This window comes from Syzygium oleosum, unplaced genomic scaffold (assembly GCF_021117445.2).
Source record: "Syzygium oleosum isolate NSW1041296 unplaced genomic scaffold, Sole_v2.1 Sole_v2.39, whole genome shotgun sequence".
In the NCBI taxonomy this organism is placed as follows: Eukaryota; Viridiplantae; Streptophyta; class Magnoliopsida; order Myrtales; family Myrtaceae; genus Syzygium; species Syzygium oleosum.
The window spans coordinates 2,737,534-2,753,230 of NW_026607523.1; the positions used below are offsets into that span (position 1 = coordinate 2,737,534).

The 15,697-nt window shown below is 37.7% G+C and overlaps 1 pseudogene; it reads right to left on the reverse strand.

The window, feature by feature from the left end:
• Window positions 1–1,451: 1,451 nt before the first annotated feature.
• Window positions 1,452–7,303, reverse strand: LOC115691332 (ankyrin repeat-containing protein ITN1-like; annotated as a pseudogene).
• Window positions 7,304–15,697: the final 8,394 nt, after the last annotated feature.

Consider the following 15,697-nt stretch of genomic DNA (forward strand, 5'->3'; position numbering starts at 1 on the left):
AAGTCAAATTCATCAACGTCTTTGGGAACTATCTCCAGATCTCTCTCGCCGACATGCAAGAATATATACTACCTTACTTGGTGGATGATGCACCGTTAGCGAAGAACATGGCAATAGGAACGGCTTCTAGTAGTTGGACCCCATGGATTCAAGGTTTGTATCGAAGAATGGTTAGGCTGTTCGAGGATCGACCGCTGCTCCTCTCCTGTGCATTAGAGAGTGATGCATGTATTTCACACACAAATACGAAAGATGAAGGGAAACGATTGTTTTTGATGTGAGTGGGTGATTGAATTTTCATAGGTTGATATGGTGGTGCATTCTTGGCCTTGTGTACCTAATTATTTGATGATGTTACTCACTGGATTGACTTGAAAGTTCTGAGATTACACTGAAAGATGACATTCCCATTTCTATGAAGGCTTATGAAGCTTTTGAAATAATTGGAAGGGAAGGATCTTGCATCAGCCAGAACTCTTGCTGTCAATAGATGCTGAAAATACGATGGTACTTCCTGCAGTTTTGCGCAACTATGCCATTAAGAGTGATGCAGTGAAGAAGTCCAAGCCAAGTCACAATTCAATGGCAAAACCTTTTCTGGTTTAACTAATCTCTATCCGCGCCTTCTTGTGAAACTTAAAACGAAATTTGGTGTTGGTAATTGCATTGCAATATTGCTAACTTACTAACTTTTAATTGTGTCCACTTGTACAACTCACAAGGCGTAGGTAAATTACTAATTCATTTGACATTGGTATATTCATTTTCATATCGGTAACTTGCTAACCTCTTACGCGGTTCACTTGTAAAATTTAGAAATTGTTAACTTACTAATCAATCTGACGTCGGTAAATTCATTACGATGTCAGTTATTTATTAATCCCTACCCTATCCACCTGTAAAATTTAAATGAAGTTGGTAACTTACAAATCAATTTGACATCGCGGATTTACATCATAAACTTTTTAAACATCTACCAAAGTTGAAGAATGTTGAAGTAATTCATGAAGTAACGGCAATCAACATGTAGAAACAAACAAAACTCATTAATGCTACGAAGAGAATATTTCTTAATTAAAATACCCTGAACTCCAACACTTTCGTTGCAACGTAACAATTATCACCAAACATTTTTCCAACTTGACGTTCAACTGCAATTGCTTAGCTACTGCTAACCCTCTTGGCTTTTACTTGGTTAACTGTGATGCAATCCACTTTTACATACATCCTTCACATAAACGGAAAGTAAAACTTGTTGGCCTTTGCTGCGTTCCTGTCATCGTGGGCACAGCAATTTTGGCGGCGCTCAATCCAACAGGTCGGCATTGAGAGGTTTTAAATTAGACAGCTAACATACAAGTGCTCGAACTCGACAGCTGACAAAGCAAAGAAAATTTCCCGTGCACAAGGTCACCGGACTAAAGAACCGGCCCGACTTGTTAGCAGCTTTCCTAGAGGATCCCATAATCAAACAATAAGCTTAGGATGTATCTTTTCCGAGAGCTATAACACCCGAGAAAATCGGGGGTCAAGCCGGAAACGAATGATGTAGTAGAAAATCAGGCCACATCCAAACCCAACAATAGAAACAATTCCGACCCCGATGGATCTGGCCAATACAACATACGTAGAACAAGTAAAGGCTAGTATCATCGCATTCTGCGCCATGAAAGTGCATAGTCCTGCGGCTTTGGCGTATCCTACCCTTGGGGGATTGCTTGTGGAAGTACCAAAGTATTGTAAGGATAATGCCAGCGTTGACAAACCGAATGCTATAGAGTTCAATATCACAAAGGCTTGGAAAGCTGCCCTGCCAGCAAGAATTGCCATTCCGTCGTTGTTATAACCTCCGGGCATCGTCAAGGACGCAGCGAAGGTGACTGTGGCTATGAGCACTGACACTAGCTGTTGAAACTTGGCAAACGAATGGTACTCTTCTCGGATGGTGGTATTACTTTGTGTGTTTTCATAGACAGCATGTTGACCTTTAACATATTGCTCGTCTAGCCTCTTCTCAACCCGGCCTTGAAAACCCAGGAATCCGCCAGAATTTGTCAACACAAGATAAACTTTTGCAACATGATAAACTTTTGCAGCACTGTAGCCAACCTAAAAATGGACAGAAAATAAGAATTAACGAGTGGTCTTTCCCGGCGAAATACTTCTAAGACCCTCACTCTACACAACGAAAACCCTTTTATAACAAGCAGAAGTCCCGGGGAGTGCCAAATTAATGAAGAATTCAAACTCTTTTAGATAAAACCAATAAATAGAGTTTTTTGAATTAATCAATTATGGTTTCGGGTAATCCTATAATTAAGTGAAAATATCTAGGAATTGATTGAAATCCTTTTCCCAGATGGGGCAGAGTGCAGGTTCTCTGTTTTACCTCAAAACTGTTTGAAAGGGGGCACAAAAGAAACAGAAGGATTTTAGCTAAATATTCTACAAAATATTCTGATTCATTTCTATGAATGTCGCACAATAGTTGTTTCAAAGTGAGAAGGTGCGTATCACCGCTTGGATTGGCATTTTCTTAAGTTACATCTTAAAGCTATCTCTTAAATGGTTGACACCTGAGCACAAGAGCCATTAGACAGTTCACATTTATACTGTATTTTTCTTTCTTTTTCCTTCCCTTTTTTCTTTACCTTGTCCCCTTACTTTAGAGGAACCCAACCCAAATGTTTTGCATTGCTTTCAAGTTAAATAGGACCCACTATTACTTTTCAACTGGTTGAAGACCGCCTGTTGCATGGATTTGAAATTTATACCAATAGAAAATTTTTGTTTTTTTTTGGGTTAATTTTTTGATTTGTTTTGATGATATTGTACGATCATACAACACAATATTTACAAACGTCATACATTATATTTTAGACAACTAATATATATTTATTAACCAAACAACAAATTTAACTGATATTGAACATTACTTTACTAAGTGGTTTGTCTTAAACTATATCTTGTTATTTGAAGATTTTGTTGATTAAACTATTTTTATTATATGCATTTAACTATTGCTATCAATACTTTTTTTGTGTGTGTGTGATCAGATTTTTAAGTGGGCTTTTATATGTGGGAATCCGTTAATAGGTTCAAGACTATAAGTATTAATTGAATCTATAAGGACTTCTATTTTTAACATTTTTGCAATAATAACTACTCGCAAGTTAATCAATTCGTAAACTGAAATTTGTATATGACAATGCAAATTCATAACTATGTTATAGATTAAAAATAGAAATTTGATCGCAACTTTTTAGCTACAATATTGTGTTACTTTTGTAATACTCATTAGTATGTCTTAATAAATTTTTTAAATAGTGTAATTAATTTTACATTTTTTTTGTCTTAAACGAGCTCCTTATAGGAGGTGGTTGATGGGCCCCCAGAAGGGGCCCACCACGGGAAGAGATCCAATGAAACCGATATCCTAGAAGTATAATTGTTTCGCGGAAAATGAATGATTTGAAAAATATTTTTATAAAAACAATCACTTGCATCGCTTACAAAAATGAACAAATAATTTTTTTATCATTCATGAAAATATTTAGATATAAATTGTTACCGATAATAAAATATTTTTCATTGACTAATTATTTCAAGCGATACAAGCAATCATTTTTATGAGAATATTTTCCAAATCCTTTATTTCTATAAAACTCCATTTATTTCGCAAAAAATAAATGATTTGAAAAATATTTTACTAAAATTGATTGCTTATATCACTTAAAATAATTAGTCAATAAAAAATATTTTCATTATCGACAATAATTTTTATTTAAAAATTTTCGTGAACAGTGAATTTTATTTTTGTAAGCAATACAATGAATCATTTTTAGAAATATTTTTTAAATAATTCATTTTTAGCAAAACAAACGGACTGGCATTTTTGTGCACGCGTTCAATCTATAGATAAATTGGTATTTTAGAAAAAAGAAAAAAAGAGATATGACCCCACACATTTAGTTAACCATAAATATATATACCAACTCATATACATGAAGGAATCACAAAAACTTCATAAAGTTATGCGAATTGATGTTGACATTCTGTTGTAGGAACATTAATGATACATTAAGCGGGATAAAAAGCCTTTTTATTTTTTGCCTAATTAATGTAATAGTTGGTGTGCTAAAATTTTTTAAGTAAAGTGTGAGGGAATGAAGCTTTGTTTAATACGCGGTTTAACCATAAAGTTCAATTTTATGCAACTTTCTTACTATTTATAATTTAGAGATGAAGTATGAAATCACTTCAATCTGAGTCCCTTTTTCAAACGTATGTCACCCTTAAATAAAGCAATCTATGCTACTGTTTGCTGGGAAAACTGAAATGTAGTCAATATGCTGAAACAATTGAATAAGCAAAACAAGTTGATGCAAAAAGATTTCCATTGGGTTGTTTGTTTGCACCTGAAATGAGTATCACGAGGGCCACAGTATCGAAACGATACTGAAGAAATGACTTTGCGAATGATCATATCAAGCTCTATGGTGTTCAAGCAAGCATACCTCGTAATGAGAAAGAAAAATATCGTAGGCGGTCAAGTGATCCTTATTTGTGGCCAAACGGTCCACCCTCTTGTCTCGTGCCAGTATGTATATGATGTTGTACCGTTTATGACTCGCAGCTAAATGGAGAGCCGTGTTTCCCCCAGCGTCTTGTTCGTTGATGAGATCCTCCAGGTTTGGCATTTCTAGTATGTGCTTGACTACATTTACTTGTCCACCAATAACAGCTGCATGAAGTGCCGTTTGCCCTTTGATGTTTATCATGTCACAAGCATCAGGACAGGATCCAAGAAGCTCGTCAATGACATTGACACGGCCACAAAACGCTGCAATGTGAAGAGCCGATTGCCGCTCTTTGTCTAAGTAATATGCCGCAGAAGTATCGTGTCATAGGAGCATTTGAACTACTTTGACTTTGCCTAAGAAAGCGGCATAATGAAGAGGAGTCCGACCCATTTCATCTCTTTCTCTGATCAATTCTGGTCTCTTCTCCACGATTTTCTCCCAACCTTTGCAAATACAATAGGAATATGTCATGTTAGATTCTTTTTAGCATCTTGACATAGATATTTAACATTGCATTTCATCCCATTTAGCTTTCCCCTTTTTCTGCGTACTAGGTTATGATTATTCTGAAGTTTCTCTAGTGATCTTGTATAACACATGTAGAATCTAACTACATTCAATCTAGCATAATGCAGGAACTTGTAAAGTTTTTCATTTTGATAAGTGAATTTGTCCGAAATTCGTAAAGTTGATAGAGAAGAAGCTTCTTTTCTATTCAGCAAGGCATCTGCTCTGTCAAGGCTAAAATAAAAGACCAAGGCTTTTTACTCTGATGCCAATTATTTTACGGGAGTATAGTGCCCAACTCAATTTTATAGAAAATTAAATTGAATGAGGACTTAGCACCTTCTACATTTTCCAAAGGTAAAATCATTGTACCCTCGTTTTTTCAAGTCATCATAATTTTCGCTCGAGGGTTAAAATTTTTTTGCATTCATACCCTGATCTTTTGGAAATATATTGCAATGTGCCCTATCATCAATTGTAAACTGAAAAGCAAATAATCATAAGCAGAAAATGTCGATAAAAAGAAGAATTAAAAAAAAACGAACTGGATGAGAGAGAAAAGGGAAGACGTACAGGTATGATGGTGGTGGTGGTTGCTGCCACCGCCACCGCTGAAGGGTTTGATGATGATGGTACCTGGAGAACAAGATCTTAGAAAAATGTGTAGAAAGAAATTAAGTACGTGCGAAAAATACAATCTTAATAACAATGATTTTTTTGCAAATGAACACGTAATCCCAAATGCAGTTGGTTCCTTGGGAAATTCTGTCTTATGATGCTACGTACTAAGAGAAGACGAACCGGTTGAAACTTATTTTACAGTCAATGAATAAAACAATAAAGAGAATGTAAAAAGAATAGCAACTTGAATATTTTGAAAACATAGCCCTCATGCATAAAGTGGTCAAGAGGCATGTCCTTGGAAAAAGCATGTACCTTTCACCAATATAAAAGTAATAACAAATAAATAAATGGTTGTGCCTTTTCCCCTCCTTTATTTAGACACTCCGTATCGCGGTATTTTTTACCATTTTATCCCTTATGCGGTGGTCAAATGTGCTGTCCCTCTTTTTTTTTTTCCAGGCAGGTATCACTTTCCTTCTATAGAGTGTCCCACTCTATTCCCTTTTTTCCATTTTTGTGCTTTTTCCGGTGACTCACGGAAAGCTTTCAACTTAGCACTGCATTGAAATGTTCTGTGAGAGAAAAATGGGAGAGGGAAAACAAAACTTGAGACAGCCGAAAAATGGAAAAAAGGAATGGAGAGGGACCCTGTTGTTGGTAGGACACTGAAGGCGTGGGAAGGTAAGAAGGAAAAGAAAGAGGGGCAACACATTCGACCAAATTAAAAAAAAAGGAGAGTAATGCTAAAGTTAAGCCACATAAAAGATAATATGGTCAAAACACTATAATAGGGAGTGTATAAGTCAAAGGAGTGAAAAAAACACGGTCAGTAAATAAATATTGCTTATATTATTATATCTACGAAATACTAGTGTAGATGGGGGCCATCACTTGTACAACCAGCAATCTCACCAAAGAGAAGCCTTGCACTAGAGAGAAAGATTCGGTTAAAATTTGTTTCGCTGGATTTAGAATCTTGTGATACTTACTTGGTGTTAAGTAGCACATTGCGGCATGTAGAGCTGTCACACCTTTAGGGCCTTTATGAGAGGATGACGATGAGAAAGCTCTTAAAATTAGCTCAATGATATCTGGAAGTCTTCGATGTGCTGCGAGATAAAGCGGGGACTCATCAACAGCATTAGTAATATCACATAGTTGAGGATCTTCTTCAATCAGCAACTGCACCACCCCCTTGTGACCTCCTCTTACTGCATAGTGCAGCGAGGTATCATTATGCGAATTCAGTCTCCTAAGTAGATCTTTGCATGCATCAGGTTGATCCGGTGATTTCGCCTGATCAGTGAAGACTCGAACCGCATCATAGCTTCCCACTTTAGCAGCAACATGCAAGGGAGTGTCTCCTTTGTTGTTACCCTGCCAAAGAAGGGACGATCCTGATGGATGTTGAAGAAGATCTTTGATGAAATTTACCTGCTTGTATTGAGCTGCAACATGAAGAATGTTGTTCCCCTTGGGAGTCTTTTGGTGGAAAAGGTACTCTCCATTTTCCGCAATTATTTTCATCAAGGAATGAAAGTCTCCTGACTTTACAGCCTTATACACTTCAGGATGCATTCTCACTCTCTCTGTCATTCTCAGGACATAGAGTTATTGCAAGTGAACTTATCAATATAAGCAATGAGTTCAAGTAGGAGGAATTTCTTTGAGCTTTCTAAGAGGATTGGTCTAAAGGGAGGATGATAGAGAAGAAATTGAGTTGGGCTTCTAAGGAGTACTAGAAAGGAGACATTTATATGCACATGATGGTCCTTCAATTGTTCTTATGAAATCGAAATAAATTTATCAGATTTAGAGAATAGTTTCCAAAAAGTCGAATCGGTATGCCCTTTTGGGATTTCTGTTATCCTACCCGCAAACAAATAATAAGAGGGGTAACTCTTGTTAGAAGGAAAGAGGGCAAGTACAAACAAAAAATAATAGTAATAAATAACTTATATAAGCATGAAATTGAGTTAACGGACTACCTTCCACTTTTAATCAAAATCAGAACCATCGCACATGCATGATTCGAACATTATTCTTGAAGAATAAAATCTGATTGAACTTATTTATTAAAGTAATGATATTCGCGGGCCCAATTGAAAGGAGTCATTGTGTTATAATGTCCTCAATCATTTTAAGCTGTAGTTTCCTGTTTTTTTTTTTGACCGACAAGTCCTTTACTCTTTTGAGTCTTCATGCTCCTGGTATCCCTAATTCCTCGTGAGTCATGCATTCTCATCTTGTTACACTCGAAGATTACATACGTAAGCTTTTAAGGTCCACGAACTTAGGTAAAATTAGTTGACGCCCAACTTGAGGATCACCTCTGCTTCTATGACCCATTGGCAAAAGCCAGAGTTCATAATCATTTGTTTTCTATAGTAATGTTTACATAATATACCGTAACGAATAAAAATCTAAAAAAATTTATGATAGTTTAATGACTATCTATCATTTTTACTATTTGGAAGAGAGATGTGGCAAAAGCTAAAAAATTTTAATAAGAGAAGGCAAGACCCAAAGCTGTTTTGCTTTGTCAGCAAGGGTTCGGTGACCGTCGCTGGGTTGTCGGTGAGAGTCAGCGATAGGGGTGAGCAACTTGGACCGCCTAAACCGGGACCGGACAGGACCGACGGGTTTGGTCCGGTTCTCTGGACTATCGGTCTGGTTCCCAATTCCTAAAAGCGGAACCGGTTTCCGGGCGGTCCGGTTCCCGGTTCCAAGGGGGAACCGGACCGTACCGGACCGGACCGACTATTTAATATATATTTTTGTTATTTTTTTCTTTAAAAAAATTAATAAAATGTGAACTAAACTCTAAGTGAACTTCATTATTATAAATTCATTGATAAAAATTACTAAAATGTGAATTAAACCCTAAGTGAACTTTATTGACAAAAATTAGTAAAATGTGAACTAAACCCTAAGTGTTTAACCAAAAAAAAAAACTAAACTCTAAGTGACCGGTTCCATTGGACCGGACCGGACCGGAATCAGACCGGACCGGCGGTCCAGTTCGGTTCCCGGTCCTAGAACCAACCGGTCCGGTCCGCGGTTCCCAAAATTGGGAACCGGTTCTCTCGGTCCAGCTCCCGGTTTCACCTTGGAGCCGGACCGGACCGGACCGGGAACCGATCGCCCCTAGTCAGCGACCCTTGTTGGGGTGTCCATGGGTGAGGCCTTGCAAGCCCTCATCTGCACCACACAATGGTCACCACTGTGAATTTATATCTAAAACTGAATTCGCAAGACTATTCTTCTGATGTTTTGAACCTGTACCGCTAGGAACATTAGCTCCAATTATTTCTGTTCATAGATTTGGCAATTAGTATCCTATCGGAACCCCTGTGACATTATGCGTATGTAGAACTGAATACTCTGTTAACGGCAAAACTGCATTGGCAATACATAACCTTTTTTTTTTAGGTATGTTGGTCTAGGCCTTGCTCCCACATTGGTGCCACGATTAATTTTTTGTTAGTTCATTAGAAAGCGGACTTATTTTTGTTGATATACTCTTTCCACTGTCTCATACTTTGTAGAGAAATGGGAGATGGCTCATGGGACTCGTAGACTATGCACTTCTAGAGCATGTAAGTTGTCATACGACCATTGCATGTTATCCGTAATGATTTGTATCTGATGAATCCGCGGCAATCTGTGATGTTCCTTGCCTTTCAGACTGCCGTTGCTTGTGAGAAGGTGTTGACAGTTTCTGGTGAGATATATCGTCTTCCGGTACCTGAAGTTCACTTTATCAGGAATAATTTCGATATCACTGGTGAAGAACATGAGCGAACTTAGCGATGGCTTTAACATAGTCGGGCTTTCTCAGGTAATGACGTTGAATGTCTATCTTAACCACATTATAAGTCACTAACTATGCATTCCCTCTACCTTACCAAAAAAAAAAACTATGCATTCCCTCATGTTGATGGAGACATTCTCCGTATTCTGTATAGTAGTCATAGACAAGTGGGCAATCTGTTAGATCTACTAAAACAGTAATTCAATTGGTCTTGAAATTGAACATATTGAGAAGTTTGTGATACTTTATTTGATGCAAGAGAAAATCCTCAGCAGTCAGTTGAGCGAGCGAGCAAATTGGGTTGACAGCATCAAAGGACTAGAGCCTGGACTTTAACTGGCTTAGACTGTTAGTACAGGACTTAATTCTTCATCATCTCTAGTTTCAATGAGTATACAACATGTTAGGAAAGAGAGGATGTTGATAATGACTGCAAATCTTATTAACACCAATTTTAGTTAAAAATAAAATTTATAATTTTAAGCTATTGGGTAGTTAGGAAGTTTAAGGTGGTATCCTCGTGGAAAACTTGATGTATATCTAAAGTCTACAAAAATGCTTTTGAAAGCTTAAAAATTGATGTTATAGTAGCCATTATTTACCTATAAACATGGGGTTTAGATGCTACAATGGTCAGCTATTTATAATTATTCTATGCCCTGCTATGTTGTAATCCAGTAATTCTTAGGTAACATAACCAACATACTTTATTGATGCAGTATATCGACAGCACAGTTTGCTCAATAAGAGATGAATGGATTAAAGATAATGTTGTAATCTATGTATTCTTACTGTTGTATTTGTCCTGTTGCCAGTTACCTAGTTTCTCATGTTCATGGTTAGAGTTATCTGTCTACCATCATTGCAACTTACCTGCCTGTCTCAAAGAGCACCATGATTGGTCGAGGCGTCGTTGAATTTTTGTGATGGAGGACCTCTGGTGAGAAAAAGTTCTACAAAGGGTAAATTACACAGTTCTGTGTTATGCATTCTTTCTTTTCGATATTGAGGTGAAAGCAAGTAGAGATTCATTAAATATCGTTCGTAGATTTTATTCCCCTTTTTCCTTTCACAAGTCTTGTGATGTTCTTTATTGTACTACGGGCCAACTTTTGAGATGATGCACGGAAGTTCTCTTTCTTGTCTATTGTTCTTTAAAGATGTTGAAGGATAAAACTTTGAATCTGCAGAGAAAATGTGATTCTACGCTGCAAAATTACACTTTATTAAGCCATGCCACCATTGTGTAAATTTCTGCGACTTCTAGTTTGATCCTAGAAGTAATACTTGACTGCAGTCGTGGGCCTTTCAACAGGAATCTCTTCCTAGATCATTTTGCCTGTGCTAGTAATGCTGTGGGCCGAGACTAAAAACCTTGACTCCGTTGGCATAAAACATCTGAAGCTCCTTCAATCTGTTTTCGTATTTCAAGCATGATATTGAGGGAAGAGTGTGCAGAGAGAAGAGAAACAATATCTTGACAAAGGTTTAAGGAGGAATTATTGATTGGACTGATTTCTGTCCTGTAAAAGATTAACTTCCTCATAGAGGAATGTCGGATTTTAAGGATGATGCATAAACTGTCGATCACAGGCCCTTTGATGTTCAGTTTACATTCGTGTATTTCAAGGGTCTGCAGCACATTGCTGCGCTAATTCCCCGTCTCCAACCAGCTCGCTAGATATTCTGGAGAACTTTGGATGGAACTTGGTACTTATCTCATTTTTCCTTCTTTACTAGTCAGAAATCTCAATGATTCATACCAAATATTTTCCTATACTGCAGACATGAAACAACAACATAATGTCACAAATTAAATCAACTGTAGAGTTTGCTAAGTTCTTTCTTGCTACAACCGTATCTAATATAATTGATGAATTTGCTAACCTGTCTTCTTGATGCGGTGGTCCTTGGCAAAGGAAAAAAAGTATCATACTGCTTAACCAGCAAAGAGAGCCATGTTACTTTGTTCTCTTTCGCCTGGATTGAAATTTACGATTCCTTTGATGAAAGGAATAGCATATGGTAAAAGAGAAAGGGTGTTGTGTTAGGACGATATCATAACATGTCACATTCAGAATTTCTAATGGAAAGTGAAAAATTAGTTGGGCCACGGAAAAGAAAACTTAGTCTCTTCTTTTTTCGAATGATGACACTCTAGTCCAAGTAAATGCGGGGAAAAAGGAAAAGAAAACTAGGACGAAAGAAAAGAATAAAGTTATGTGTGCTTTCCATTTGTGAATTTTTTTTTTTAATAAGTGGACAATAGGGGAGGTTTGTTTCCATACTTCTGTTCCTTGCCATTGACACCAACTACCTATCTGAAATTTTTTAAACTATCGTGTTATTCAGATACCAAGCAGCAATTCATTCTCCTAAATTATTTGATTTTTATCACTCAATTCATTAGGAATCTAAATTACTTCTCCAGAATGCTTTTCGTTAACTGTTCTGGCAGACCAGGCTTGTTTCTCTGTTCTTGGAACAAGCGAAGAACTTCATATCACTAGCACATATCCATGCCGAAAATCTTTCAAATCTTGATGACAGATGAGTTTAACGTTTTTAACACCTTAGCAATAGTACCTTGAAATGTAGTTATCATTGTCTTTAGCCACCAATGCGGGAAAATGACATTGAAAGTATCATAATTTTTGTACGCCGCTTCTTTCAGTGTCAAAACTTTTTGAGTAATCACACGAGTGTCACTTCTTCAGTGACATCAACGATTTAGGTTGTTGGAAAAACTGACGCGGCAATAATTTAATATATAAACTCTGACGTGGCTTGTCAGCAAGATGAAGTTGGCAATTAAACCTCTAAAAGACGTGTTTAGAGAGTGTTTGCCCCAAATTAAGGAACTGGGGCAAAATTCAATGTGTTTCGGGAGAACCCTAACCCTAATTCCTCGAATTCGGGCAAAATTATCTCATCAAAATATCCTTATCAAATCGTGCGCTAAGAAGACCAAAGTTGAGAAATATTCAAAACTAGTTCACGATACGACTTCACTACAAGGCCTTGTCTTCAATCCTCCACTCATGGCCTCATCTTCACTGCAAGGCCTCCTCTTCCTCCTCCAAGCTGGAAGAACCGGTCCCTTCTTCATCCATTCTTCAGGTTTCGTCGTCCCCAACTGCAGCGAAGCAGAATCGGAGCATCATGAAGACAAACGAGAGGTGAGAAAGAGGGCTCTGTTCTCTATTGAGAAAACAGAGCTCTATTTCTCCATTGCGTTTGCTCTGTTTTCTCCTCCCGCAATCGTGCGCAAACGCAAAAGCATTGAGATTTTTTTTTAGTGCTATTATTTATCTTTTACCCTTTCACTCATCACTCATGCAAACACGAAACTGAGTTTATCCAAAACAAGACCAAAACCACCTCCCAATTTCTTTGGCTTCTTCAGATCCACACCTCTCTTTTTACGTAAAACCAAACTCTTCTTCCAGTTTTCTGTCCTAAATTCGTGATCTTCCACTTCATTTATTTGGTTACTGAAGTATATTCATTTTGAATCATTTCTTGATTGAATGACGCAAAGATAACAGAGAAGAGTTTCTTCGGGGGAGATTGAGAGGCCTTGTCTTTTTGTTCACATTGCCATGCTGGATGAAAAATTTTCCGCGTTGGGCTTTTTTTTTTTTAAAAAGTGAGCATTGTACAAAAATTTTGGTACTAAAATGAGCGCTGTACGAAAATTATGACATTTGTATTATCTTTTTCCCCACCAATGCTCTTGGAAACAAAAACTGATAAGCAGTGGTAAAGTATTTAAGCTAGATCAGGCTCCTTGTGGTTTAGAAAGCATGTATTTTGTAAGTTTCCATTCTTTTGAGAATTATTTCATGTGCTCAAACCAATTCCAAAAAATTGAGAATTCACTCGAGAGCTTGCACGCACATAGATCTATATGAAAAACAAGGGAACTGGAATATTTTTAATTTCTAGTAACATTGGCATTGACTTGGAATTAACTGTTCTATTTTTTTTTAGGTTTGTGCCATTAAAAATTCGACATATGTATCCCCACGACATATTTATCTAAACTAATTTTGGTCTAAAAAAAAATCCTAAAATTGGTAACCTGATTGAATACCCTCAACATCAAATCCTAAACTGCTAATGGATGCTAGATTTGGGTTCGGGTACCAATTTGGATTAAATGTGTCATGAGGAACCAGTTCGAGATATTTTATGAGATGAAAATACAGTTTGAGGTAAATATGTTATGGATATCAGTTTAGAATTTTCAATGGTCTCAACATCAAATCCTAAACTGCTAATGGATGCTAGATTTGGGTTCGGGTACCAATTTGGATTAAATGTGTCATGAGGAACCAGTTCGAGATATTTTATGAGATGAAAATACAGTTTGAGGTAAATATGTTATGGATATCAGTTTAGAATTTTCAATGGTATTGACCCCATTTTTATTGCATCTTGTATGGTCAACTAAGCCATAGAACATAAAACTAGTCGAAACATTTTCTAAGCCCTATATATGAATGATTAACCATGTTGAATTTAATACTGACGATTACGAAATCATTGTCTTTTCCGAGCTTCCTACTCTAGAGTCTTATGGTCGTAGGAGGTGTAATCTATGACATGGTCCGCGACTCTATTTTGTAGCGATTTATTATTTCATTTGATCACGGAGCATTCGACTTTGAAAAGTGGATGATTTAAGGAAAATTGCATTTACATGAGAAAAATGGACGAAATTGAATCGGTTAAAGAACATATTGCGATATTTGGTGTTGTCGTTGCGGTGCAATATTGCCATAACATGCAATTTGCGTCCTTCTTGCCATTGATCCAATGGGAAAAGGAGAGGAATATCTGTAACCGATGCATTTCCGGCGGACCGAGCTTTACATCGAAATTCAATTGGATGATGGTTGTTATATAACCTTCCCCGGCCGCCGGACGGTGCTCGGCTCCTCCAGCCGCCATTGATCATCAGTCTCGGGAAGACACTGAACCGAGAGAAACCATTCTTGAGGCACGCATACACACCTGATAGAAAGCGCGCGCGCACTCCCTCAGCGCCCTTCTTTTGAATTCCTTTTTCTCGGTCATCCTCGTCCGCCGGTATCGCCATCAGTTTACCATCGCCGGCCAATCAACTAACGTAAGTACTGGAAGAGAACTAGAACAGAAGGCACCGGTTGGAATCGCTCGAGAGGTTTCTGAGCGTCCAGAAGTCACTCTCTCTCTCTCTCTGTGATTTCTTCCGAATCCTTTCCTTCCTCTTCTCGTTACTGTCGGTTCAGCCACGGCAGGAAGCTCCGTTCATCCCTGTTTTTGGCCGTGAAGACGTGGAGCAATTTGTGTTTGTCTGAAACTTCATTGCTGACGCTTATTCTCACCAGCAACGTTTTCCAGATCCTCCTCGTGCAAACTCGACCAGTAATGGCGACCGAGAATTCCTCATCGACAGGGTAATCTCTCTTCCCTGCTATACTCTGTTTTGATGAATAAAAGTAACCGAAATGGCGTGTTCCAGATTAGGATAGAATTGGCTCAAATTCGTATTCACATTTACGATTGCGTACTTTGACTGATTCTTTTTTTTTAAAACCTGATCTCTAATCCGAAGTCATCGCTCTTTGTGTCACTCCTCCGCCGATTGCACATGACGTGTTTGATAAAATGACTCTGAAGTGTATATGTGAGAGCAACGCCTGTTTTTGTTAAATCCAAAGACATACTGGCGTAGTTTGCATATTTATCGATTGATTCGTTCGTCATTAAGCATGATTTTGTAGAATTTTACTCATTATCCGAGACCGACACCCCGATTTTTGTTCTATTCCCGTGTATGTTTGCCTCGGTGGCGACGGATGGCGGTGCATGGCGAGTAAATGGATTCGAGTTAATGGCCGCAGCGTCGATCTATTGAAGCGTTCGCGTAATTTGGGCTTAATTCGATGAGTTGAGCCCAATTTGGATTTTAAGTGAAGAATCTAGATAGATAAATAGCCCAAATGACTTTTATGGCCCAGACCCCTAAAGTACAAGTTTGGCCCATATACGAACAGGGCCCAAGGACCCAGCCCCTGTCCCCCTTCTATCCAAATTAATAATAAAAATAATAAAATAATAAATAATAGAAAATTTTAAAAAATGGTTAGAAATAGAGGCCTTGATTAGGCTGTTCATTTTT